The sequence below is a fragment of the Pelobates fuscus genome, chromosome 3 (assembly GCF_036172605.1).
Source record: "Pelobates fuscus isolate aPelFus1 chromosome 3, aPelFus1.pri, whole genome shotgun sequence".
NCBI classification, from domain to species: Eukaryota; Metazoa; Chordata; class Amphibia; order Anura; family Pelobatidae; genus Pelobates; species Pelobates fuscus.
In genome coordinates this window covers 207,848,512-207,861,844 of record NC_086319.1, presented here as the reverse complement: position 1 = coordinate 207,861,844, position 13,333 = coordinate 207,848,512, and positions in this window count along the sequence as shown.

Here is a 13,333-nt window from a genome sequence, read left to right as displayed (position 1 = left end):
TAGTGATTCTGTTCTACCGAATAGTAGTAAATATATATATTGCATTTCTTCTAACTCACAGATACTTAGAGTGGAATTATTTTTACTGACCATGCATAAATGAGGGCACTGTGGTATTTATACAAACTGTACCATTACTTTTGACTCCCACAGCTGTAGTAGGTCTATCGCGTCATCACTTCCTGGCGTGATGGCGTCATATGGATGCATCGTGAGATTAATTGTTGGGTACGTCCACTTACTTAACAGGATCCGTTTTTCTGTACACACCAGGGCCATATAAAATCTGTTTTTCTATCCCATTAGGAGTTATATCAAGCTATGCAAAGTGTGTTTGTTTTTGTTGTCTGTGTATAATGTCTTTGCGTACTTATTTTATTTAATTTTTTTTATAGCATGTGATGCACTTTAGGCAAATTTTACCAGGTGATGCACTTTTAATGATTTAGTGATGGTCAGTGTACCAGGGTCTTTTACATTCTGTCATTTTCACTTTCATTAGACTATATTTGATATAGGAACTAGACTATATTAGACTATATTTGATATAGGTTGCATCATTCTGTCTTATAATATACTACGATTAAGATACGTTAGTGGATTAAGTGACTTGGTATTATAGATAAAATTACGCTCTTATGTATAGGAGTATCCTCTATGAATACCAGTCTTATATATACCTTCTGAAGTATACCTTCTGAAGTGACCATTGATGGCAATGCTATAACAATAATGCACATTTTTTTGCATAACATATTGAAGAATTAATCTGGAATTAACAAAATGGTTTAATAAAATATTACAAGAATATACTGATTAGCCACAATATTAACATCAAAGACAGTTGAAATAAAAAATCTATTATATTGTTTCAATGGTACCTGTTAAGGGGTGAGATTATATTAGGCAGCAAGTGAGCAAACAGTTCTTGATTTTCATGTGTTGGGAGCAGGAAAAATGGGCAAGTGAAAAGTGACTTTGACAAGCGCCTAATAGTGATGGCTAAATGATTAGGTCAGCACATCTCCAAAATGGCATGGCTTGTGAGGTGTTCCCTGTATGCAGTGATTAGTACCTACCAAGGACAACCAGTAAACCCATGTCAGTGTGATGGGTGCTCAAAAATAATTGATGCATGATGCAGAGTGAATACAAGCTTGTTTAGTCTGATCACACAGAAGAGCTGCTGTATCTCAAATATCTAACAAAAATAACTTAATGCTGGCCACTATGGAAGGTGTCAGAAGACACAGTGCATTGCAGTTTACTGAATATAGGGCTAAGTAAAAACAGACATGTGCCCACGATGAACCTTTTGCATCTCCAAAAATGTCTTCAATATCCTTGTCAGAACTGGACCAAGAAGCACTGTAAGAAGGATGTATGATCTGATGAATCACATTTTCTTTTAGATCAGGTGGATGGCGCATATATGTGTGTCATTTAACTGAGGAAGAGATGGCAGCAGGATACACAAGGGAAAGAAGGCAGGCTAGCGGAGGCAGTTTTATGCTCTGGGCAATGTCCTACCGGGAACCTGGGATCCTGGGTTGTTACTGGATCATGGATGTTACTTTGACACATACCACCTACCTAGAGATTGTTGCAGACCACATACACCAATTCATGGCAATGGTGTACCCTGATGACAGTGACTCTTTAAGCAGGATAATGCACTCTGCCACATTGCAAAAAAAATGTTCAGGTATGTTTTGAGTAACAAAGTGTTCAAGCTGTTGCCTTGGTCTCAAAATTCCCCTGATCTCAACCTGATTGAGCATCTGTGGGATGTGCTTGAACAACAAATCTGATCCATGGAACCCCACCTTACAACTTGCGGAACTTAAAGGGAAACTCCAGTGCCAGAAAAATGATCCGTTTTTCTGGCACTGGAGGGTCCCTCTCCCTCCCACCCCCCAATCCCCTTCAGTGACTTACCTGGGACAGCGGCGATGTCCCTCGCCACTGTCTCCGCCTCCGCGACGCTCCTCCTTGTGATTACGTTGGCCGGTGGGCGAGACTAATCTCGCCCACCGGCCGAGGAGACCTAATGCGCAGGCGCGGAAATGCCGCGCATGCGCATTACGTCTCCCCATAGGAAAGCATTGAAAAATTATTTCAATGCTTTCCTATGGGGTTTTGAGCGACACTCTAGCACAGGAAACCTGTGCTAGAAACTAGGAAGTGACCTCTAGTGGCTGTCTAGTAGACAGCCACTAGAGGTGGAGTTAACCCTGCAATGTAATTATTGCAGTTTATGAAAAACTGCAATAATTACACTTGCAGGGTTAAGGGTAGTGGGAGTTGGCACCCAGACCACTCCAATGAGCAGAAGTGGTCTGGGTGCCTGGAGTGTCCCTTTAAATGATCTACTGCTAATGTCTTAGTGTCAGATACCAGATACACATTCAGAGATTTTGTGGAGTCCATGCATCAACGCATTGGTGCTCCAAAAAGTCAAATAGTTTGACTTATTTCCTATGGTCCACCGGCCACCTCCACTGTTGATAAGGAGAAGCCATAAGCTCCTGAGCAGGAGCATCCACTAGCTATCCTGAGCTAGCTCCTGTAATGCACACTAGCTAATTAGCTGAAAGTACACAGGTTCCTGCTCTCTATCATCTGTACTGGAGGTGGAAAGTGTCATCCGTGTGGACCCCACTGTTCTAAAAAGGTTTGACAACTTACATTTGGGGAACCAGAGCTCAACCATTGAGCTGTAGTTGTTATCTTCCTTAAACACTGATGTTACCCTTAAATGGTAACTCTCCTCCTCTGCGCCGTCCGGTCAGCACCTCGGTCAGCTCCCAGTGTAAATCTCGCGAGAGCCGCGGCTCTCGCGAGATTTACACTGGGAGCTGACAGAAGAGCAGAACGGACGGCGCAGAGGAGGAGAGAGCTGACAGGAGCTGCAGGACAGGTAAGTTACAGCTCTGCCAGCCCCCCTCTCCCCCCCACTGAACTGCCACTGGACCACCAGGGAAGGAGAGCCCCCCTCCCTGCCATATATCAAGCAGGGAGGGGGGACGAAAAAAAAATATATTAATAAAATAAGAAATAATAATATAAAAATAATAATAATAATAAAAAAATTAATAATAACAAAAAAGGGGTATAAGGACCACTATGGGAGGGGGGGGGGGGTATAAGGACCACTATGGGAGGGGGGGGTATAAGGACCACTATGGGAGGGGGGGTATAAGGACCACTATGGGAGGGGGGGGTATAAGGACCACTATGGGAGGGGGGGGGGTATAAGGACCACTATGGGAGGGAGGGGGGGGTATAAGGACCACTATGGGAGGGGGGGGTATAAGGACCACTATGGGAGGGGGGGGTATAAGGACCACTATGGGAGGGAGGGGGTGGGTTAAGGACCACTATGGGAGGGAGGGGGGTATAAGGACCGCTATGGGAGGGAGGGGGGGTATAAGGACCACTATGGGAGGGAGGGGGGGATAAGGACCACTATGGGAGGGAGGGGGTATAAGGACCACTATGGGAGGGAGGGGGGGTGATAAGGACCACTATGGGAGGGAGGGGGTGGATAAGGACCACTATGGGAGGGAGGGGGGGTATAAGGACCACTATGGGAGGGAGGGGGGATAAGGACCACTATGGGAGGGGGTGGGATAAGGACCACTATGGGAGGGGGGGTATAAGGACCACTATGGGAGGGAGGGGGGGTATATGGACCACTATGGGAGGGATGGGGGGGATAAGGAACACTATGGGAGGGAGAAGGGGGATAAGGACCACTATGAGAGGGAGGGGGTGGGATAAGGACCACTATGGGAGGGGAGGGGGAAGTAAGGACCACTAGGGGAGGGGAGGGTAAGGACCACTAGGGGAGGGGTGAGTCAGGACCACTGGGGGGGGGGAGTGAAGGAACACGGGGGTGGGGAGGTAAGGACCACTGAGGGAGGAGGAGGGGAAGTCAGGACATATGGGGGGGGGAGGGGGCGGCAAAAAATGTTTTGCCTATGGCGGCAAATATCCTTGCACCGGCCCTGCACACACTGCATTCACACACTGCATTCATACACACACACTGCATTCATGCACACACACACTGCACTCATACACACACTGCACTCATACACACACTGCACTCATACACACACGCTGCACTCATACACACACACATACGCACACACTGCATTCATTATACACACACTGTAAATAAATATTCAATTAATATATTTTTTTTAGGATCTAATTTTATTTAGAAATTTACCAGTAGCTGCTGCATTTCCCACCCTAGTCTTATACTCGAGTCAATAAGTTTTCCCAGTGTTTTGGGATAAAATTAGGGGCCTCGGCTTATATTCGGGTCGGCTTATACTCGAGTATATACGGTAGCTTTCCTTTGTCAAATGTTGACATCTGCCTTTCCTACCAAATTATACCTAATCTATCCTTCATGATATAGAAATATGTGTCTGTACACAAGCACACAAGACTCTGTTGAGATGAATCGCATGGCATGGCATGGCATAATTCATTGATGTTAGCATTAAAACTTAGAGGTTCATTAAAAGAAAAAGCAACTCAGATCTTGTGTGACATTGGAAATGCAGGTTTACAATTCAGCAAATTAAACAAAGACTTTGGAATCACCTGCAGCAGCTTACTCAGCGCTCTTAAGGGTTGTGCATAAGCCAAATGCATTAAAAGCATATCTTTAAAAAGCACATTTCTATTATGAGCATTTTTGTATCAGTGCCGTTTTCTTTTTTTACATGTGTAAGGTGTCCTATACATAACAGTATAAAGCAGGTGCAATCAATGCCTGAGTAAAAGAGCTTACCGCGTAAGTTTTATTACTGTACGCAGCAAGATGCAGTCACATAAGACTGGTGTTGCCTTCTGTCTAACATTTCATACCCTAGCAAGGCCAGTATATCCCTTTTCAATCCTCGTGATTTATTTTTCCACTATTTAACTTTAACTATTTGATGAAAAATGCCATACAATGATTTGCTGCAAGACACTCATTAATTACAGTTTTGAGTTAATTTGGCTGAGCTCACAGTTATTAGCGAAATCCAATACAAATGTATTAATAATAATTATTCAAATAAATATATATAACTTGTTTTGAAAACCTATTTTATATGCAACCTTTTAATGTCTAATCTACTATATATGGAATTATCTTGCTAAATATATACATCAGATATAAATTTAAAATGTGTATTCCATAATTGTGCTCATGACATATCTTCAACACAGGTAGTAAAAGTTAATATAAACACACTGCCAGGAAATCAGTAGCAAATTAACATATTGCTATATTTACCTAAATTCAATACTCGTATTAATTATATATATAATATTTCCATGTCACTATTAAGAAATAGTCTAAGCGCTGTAACAAGTATTGTAGTTGTTATGGTGGTATAAGTCTAGAGGGCACTACACGTCTTTTTTTTGCCTGCTTTTTTTTTCTTTTTTTTTAAGGCTTTTGGCGCTGTTGACTGCTTCCTCTTCAGCTGTATTGATAATGTAGAAACTTGACTTCTCAATCATGTGTGATTCTTTTCAACCTGTTGACAAGTCTGTGGTAATAGAGTATACTAATAGTTTCAGTGAATAATAATGGAAAGAAAATGGGGAGTTAAATGCTTGGCAGTCATTTGTTAACATCTCAGCTTTTAGATTTTTTTTTTTTGAGTCCTAAATGAAACATCATGGTGGATCAGCTAATATTATCCCAGATACACAAAAAGTATTTTAATTTAATTTGATATACGTAAAAATGATTGGCAGGATTACACACTGTTTCTGTGCACGATCAAGGTTTATATGAATTCATTGTTTTCCTTTAACTTTATTTGAATACTATACAGTTTGCTTATGACTCATAAGATTTCTTTTTTACCAATCACAGCATTAAAGGTTTTATAAGCACAAACTGTTATTCATGAAGTGAACATATAATTTTTACTGTAAAAAGGTTAAAGGGAAACTCCAGCATGCACATTAGACCTCCCCATAGGAAAGCATTGAAAATGCTTTCAATGCTTTCCTATGGGTATTTTAGCGACGCTGGAGGTCCTCACATAGCGTGAGGACGTCCAGCGATGCTATAGCACAGAAAACCTGTGCTATAGACCAGGAAGTGCCCTCTAGTGGATGTCTAGTAGACAGCCACTAGAGGAGGAGTTATCCCTGCAATGTAAATATTGCAGTTTATGAAAACTGAAATATTTACAGTTATAGGGTTAAGGGTAGTGGGGGTTGGCACCCAGACCACTTCAATGGGCAGAAGTGGTCTGGGTGCCTGGAGTGTCCCTTTAACACACAAAAAAAGCATCTTCTTTATGAGAGTGAGGCAAAATGATAGTTCAAGGTAGCAAGGTAGTTCTGCGCCAAGGGGGGTGAATACCTCCCTGGATTACAGCCATGAGGTGGATATTCCAGAAAAAAGGGTGTTAGGTTAGCGCTAATAATATAATGGACAGGCAGCAACCTTATAGAGGGTAACCCTCTAACCCTCTATATAAGAAGTACACAGTAAAGCAAAAGAAAGGTTGCGCCAAAGAATAAATAAATAAAATGAATAAAAATAAAAGTAATAATAAAAATATATAAAAATACAATTTTTTTTACAAATAATAATGGATAAGTTCCAATGGATATCAGGAGATAAGATAAATATAGTCACTGATTCCGCTGTGGGGGTGATTCATCTTGTTTGTAGTAGTTCACACCGTCTCGTGATATGGAAAACACAAGAAGAAAGGACCAATCGTGCGGAGTGTATACAATTTGTGTGGCAGTATTTAAAACATATATGTTGCACTCACATTTAGGTGATCTATAGCCAGCTCAGGATTTATAGGCATATAGCGGAATAATCCCCGCTTATAGGATATGTTGGTGCTTGTCCGTCAGGGTCCAACTCTCAGGAGAAGGGGAAGATAAAAACAGCAGATAGTGATCTCTGATAATATATATAAGGTGATGAGTAAAATAAAATAAAATATACTCACAAGTAAAGTGCAGGTCACACTGCACTTTAGGGATAGCGTTAGTGGTATAATCCCCACTTCAGGATATGTAGTATAAAATGCCAGGAAAAAAGTAAAATAGTAATAATTATAATAGTGTGCTAAAAATGATAGTGGTGCAAATTGCTAACCAAAAAATAATTTATTTTATAAATAACACAATATATATAATTATATTGTGTTATTTATAAAATAAATTATTTTTTGGTTAGCAATTTGCACCACTATCATTTTTAGCACATACCAACAAAAAATAATTTATTTTATAAATAACACAATATATATATAATTATATTGTGTTATTTATAAAATAAATGATTTTTTGGTTAGCAATTTGCACCACTATCATTTTTTTTTTTGGAACGTATCCATTATTATTTTTAAACATTTTTGTATTTTTATATATTTTTATTATTACTTTTATTTTTATTCATTTTATTTATTTATTCTTTGGCGCAACCTTTCTTTTTCTTTTTCTTTAATGAGGTGGATATTGTATGTTTAGCATATCACGTCCAGTTATGTTATGTTATTGATTAGTAATAGGACTATAGCAGAATCTCTTTCAGCTCCTGTGCCCAGTCTTTCAATAAAGCTTCAGGTTTAGTTGTTTGAATGGAAAAAATAGAGACATGACTTAATGCATATTCCACTTCTTGATCTACTCATATTACATACTTCACTCTTGAAGCTCCCATGAGATAGCAGGCAGAGGAAGATGTATATCTTCTCCCTTGGTCCCACTCAGTCATGCTGCAGTTTGGTTTATTTGTTTAGTGTATAGCACATGGGGCAGAGAGACACACAAAGTGGCAGAAGTGGGGATGAAATAATAAGAGGGAGAAGTTAGGTGTGTTCTCTCAAGTGCATACATAAACAAAGCAAATAGTACCACAACAAATGAATAGTGATCTACTTCAACCAAAGAAAGGAAAGTAGGACCAGGGTATTTTTTTTTGTACACATTTTTTTAGTTGTAATTTTTTGAAAGATATTTTTACTGTGCTATGGAATTATTTTATTTAACTACATGTAAAGAAAGGGTTTTATCTCTGAAGTGTCAGAATGAAAAGACACACACAAGGGATGGTAGAGATGTGTAAAACTAATCATAGGTTACAGTAATACATAATGGTATGAGGGGATTAGGAAAATAAAAATAAAATAAATCACAAGTGGAAGAAAGGCACAAGTAAAGGGGGAGATACAATAAGAGAGAGATATAGAAAGAGACATGCATGCAGATGGGTTGAATGACAAGGAGGGGAGAGTTGAGGTAGGAGAGAAGTGGAGAGAGATTGGGTAAGATTTATATGTAGGTATGGAAATGCAAGTGGGGAGAGATAGGCATGACAAATAGAAGTGACAGACACAAGCAGGAGACATAAATGGAGACAAAGCGGAAAGAGAAACACAAGTAGGGAAGATATGAAAGAAATTCAGGGTGGGGTAATCAAGAAGATCAAAAATACAATCAGAATCAAATATAGTTTTAACATATAAATACACACCTGCATTCAGAAATTAAATACAACTATATTCTCATACAGTGGAAACACACAAATATGAGAAGAGTTTATGACAGTATACAAGGTAATGCAGCTGTATATAAAGAGCTGCAACAAAATAACATAGCAGAATCCTTTACTACCATTTACTAATTATTTAGGAGGATAATGAGAATACTTTCTCAGAGGCATTGAGCTCTGGAAGTTTAACAAAAATTGGGAATAACACCATTGCATCCTATTACTATAACCTAACCAATATATTAAGCTATAGATAGCTAACATGTGTGAAGTGTCCCTTCACAAATGTACGTCTGGTGGAGACATATCTACCCTGTATGCCCAATAAACCTCTGGGGGTACATATCTGGTCCAAAGTTATGCCAAACACTCCCATTTTCATGGCAATATGTAAAAGAGCAATAGTTTTTAAGGTTAAAGTTAAACCTGTCTACAGAGGTCCAAGAAGCTAATGTTTCAATGACATTAATGTAAACAGTCTTCATGGTTGAGTAAAAAGATTGCCACTGGATTCTGGGTGATTTTGCTGATGGAAAGGAGGGGTTTGAGAATATGCAAACACTGCAGAACGTCTTTGAAAGCTGCAATAACAGCCTGCAATGCCCTGGTTTACATAGATGTTTGGTGGAACACTATGTACAGTAAATTGACATTGTGCCCATAAAAAAAACATTATTGCCAAACATCTGTGACATTTTATAAAGTTGTACTAAAACAAAGTATTTAATTTTGTCTTAGCCACTGTATGGGACAAAATACTAATTCTGCTTTCATGAAAATATTTAACACTATGTTGGAAACATTGCATACTGCAACTATTGCCGTATGTTTTTCCATATAGTCTATAAAACATTGTATCATTGAACTGAATTCTCTGATCAACATTGTTGTTTTGTGTATATTTTCGTGCTATGCACCTCATGTTTCATATAAATATTATGATAAAAAAATATTTTTCAAGTGTTTAATAGTGAAGTGGTTATTAAACATAATGTGTGGGGTTTTTACTTTTGAAAGTAGAAAATGAAAGTGATAATGTCTTAAAATTGTCCACATTTTTGTTGACTTGCATATTACCTAAATTATTTAAAAGGAAATCAATCCTGAAATAGTCTCAATCAATGGATTTCAAATGCAGGTCTCCTTGAGCCCTACACTGAAGCACAGTTTGCTAGTAAAAAAAAACAAATGGAATTATTTGAAACATTGGATGCATAGCTAACACATAAATAAAGAACAGCAATTTCATCTAAAGTAGGACATTTATGTAAATTTACACAAGTGTATTTTTTTCATTTATTCTTTATATTAGGACGAGGAGATAAACGTTTTAGTGACTATATGATATCTCGTATCTTTTAATATTTCAGATATGGTTTGAAATATTAGCATAACACTATTAATCCCCTTTATGCCGCCACTTGTGTATATACAATTGTCATGGTATGCAGTCATATTTACATTATTTTAACTAGTGCAAATTCAATTCCATTAGCAATAAATGCACAGACAGCAGAGCCAGCAATACCATTCTAGTGCTGGTTCTGATGATTCTCACTGCAGGTACATGGGATCAAAGGGAGATCTTAAGGTGTACAGGGGTCATCATGGGCACTTTGATTCAGCTGAGGCTACATAGTCCCATACCCAGCAAACTGGGATGCACTGTGTGTTCTGACATTTTTATATCATGGTCAGTATTAGATTTTCCAGCAATTTGAGCTACAGTAGCCCCTCTATTTGATCAGACTAGAGGGGCTAGCCTTCACTCTTCATGTGCATCATTGCGCCTTGGGTGCCTATAACTCTGATGCTGTTTTATTGGTTGTCCTTTCTTACACCACTTTTGGTAGGTACTAACCACTGCATACTTGGAACACCCCACAAGACGTGCTGTTTTAGAAATTCTCTGACCCAGTAGTCATCACTATTTGGCCCTTGTTAAAGTCATTGAGATTTTTTACTTGCCCATTTTTCATTAATCCAACAGATAACTTTCAAGAACTGACTTGTTGCTTAATATATTCCAGTCCTTGACATGTGCCATTGTAATAATATAATCAATGTTATTCACTTCACCTGTCAATGGCACCCATTCTACAGCAAGTCCTCTATGGATAGAGATGGATTCATTTTTTGTTGTGCTGCAGTTTTTTTTTTTTTCCAGCGTTTTATTTTTTTTGATCATCCTTTTTTAATCTTAATTAGTAGTGACAGGAATTATAAATTGTTATTTGGCCTTGGTGGGGATTATACCACCAATGCTGATTCTGCAAAGCATATAATGCTTCCAAATTTAAATAGATTGAATTGCAGTTTTTTTCCCAGTACCAATATTTAAAGCAGAGAGCACTATTCAAATTTAATTCATATGCCAACTGTATCATGAATACCCAAAACATCTTAAGTTTTATCCAAGAGTGGGGATTGTTCTGCTCAAAGTCTTATCTAAGAGCTGATTGGAGGCTATCTCCTTGGGGGTGCACCTTTATCATTACATTATCTAGGACACTCTATATATTGGGTTACATTATTGGTGTCTTTTTCTGTCTCTTTCATATGGGACAACTTTAAGAAAACACCTGATTATTTATTCAGCAAAGAGGATAACAGATTGACTTCCAATAATGCTATTTTCATCAGGTGTGATAATAATACCGTAAGTGCTTTCTCTTAAGGTTTTATACCATATTCTTATTTAAGCTATTTTACATTGATGTATTGCATTCATATACTTGTTCAGTCAACATTCATATATTATGCAGCCTGTTCCCTTTTTTAATTTTTCTTGTCCTCTCATTTTGTATTGTTAGTGTATCCATACTACAGACTTGCTTCCTTTAGAGTTAGCACTGTATCTCCCCCCCTCTTTTTTAAGTATATCATATAACCTGCTTACTGATACATGCAAAATATATTTAAGCATTTAAAAGAAAATCAATATTTATGTATTTAATATACAAATAAAATACTTATTTTACCTATGTTTCTTAGAGAAATTGTGGCTGTACAATCATTCAGTAATAGTGTCTTAGGTGTTAAGCTTTTTTTAGGATGAGTATGTGTACTAATTTTAACATTCTCAGAGACCATATGAATTGTGCTTGTTTTTTAATTGTTTGTAACAACATTATTTAGAATTACTTTAAAAGACTCAGCAAATTACACTTTGTTATTTTGAGGTTTTCTTCAATAGTTATTTTTGTCATTTAATCACATTGATTGTTTTTTTCAACAGACTTTATACCTAAAAACAGTCTGCTCAACATTGTTAAATATCTCTTTCCATTGTTCTGAAATGTTTCTAATTATATATGGCATTTTATTGCCTTAGCTCATATAGCATTAATGCCAACATAGATCTTGATTTAGGTTTGATCTTGATTTATTATTAAAAAACATCACCTTTTACATCACTTTTAGAACACTTTCAAAACATGATAGGAAAAAATATGAAATTTAATTGTCACTTTGACAAACGCTTTAGTAAATATCCCTCTATATGTTTAGTGTAGTTTAACTCACGGCTATTCTCTTTTCCTCATTTTTTTTTTCTTCAATCCTAGGTAGAGAAACTGACTACAGCGAGAATATACAAAATCTCAAGTAGATTACATTCTGAAAGGTCTCCTCTCATGTCTCAAACATGTTTTAGCACGCTTGTGCCATTAAAAAAGAAACCTATACCGTTTGGATTGATTGATTGATGTCTTAAAGGGAACAAGCCCATTTGCTAGCAAAAAAGAGAAGTCTAAAAATGTATACGGCTTGCCTTATTATAAGCAATATAAGCTGTCTAGAATTTAAATGACAATTACAACCCAAAACATGTCAGAAGGTCCACTCTATGGAGAGGGAAGCATTTTTTTTTCTACACAGTGAAGAATGTTTTATACAGCATATTACAATAAAAACCTTTGGAGATTCAGGAAACCTTTGTTCCTAATCAAGAATACATCTACCAGGCTTACGTCCAAACAATACATATCAAAACTGGACAAAAGCAATCTACCTTGACATTGAAGTAAAGTCAGCTCAGAGATTCTTTGTTTGTTTCTGTAAAAAATACCGCTGATTCAACCCTACAGCTTAATATTTGGATTATGTACAAATTCTACCAGCCCTTGACCTTTTGCTTTGAAAATTGACTCTGTATTAAATCTTTACTTCCAACAGCATTGATTTACAAAGATACTGTTCTGTTAAATACAGTTTTTTTATTACTTTCTGCATTGAATATTTGGACTTAAAACTAATATGGGGGAGGGTTAGAAGGGGCAACTCGTCTCAATAAAATATTTTTTAATATCCATAAATCCTAAATACCTGGACTCTACTGTATTCAATGGTTAACGGTTCATGGCAAACATATTTTTTTGTGTTTTTAAATATTCTTCCTTCTGTTCAAACATACACACAAACACACACACACACGTATCTTTTAACCTTGTTTGGACTGATCACTCAAAAATATACTCTCTGAATGCTAAATTACTACTTTAAGTGATCTTTCAATTTGCTTTCTTTAAAATGAAATGATCATAGTATATTCAGCTCCCAATCACTTCTGAAGCTCCTTTTGTTTTATCATAATTATTTATCTTTAATGTTATTGTTTTGTTTCAAGGCATTCCTAAAAATCAAAACTACACTAATGATTGTCGTTTCTGTTTAACTTAAACTTTAATGCATTGAATCGCTCCAGTATTTCACACCTAACTGAAGGACACAGTATGTAATGAACCACGTTGATATTGATTCTGTTTACATAGACAGGATATATTTGCC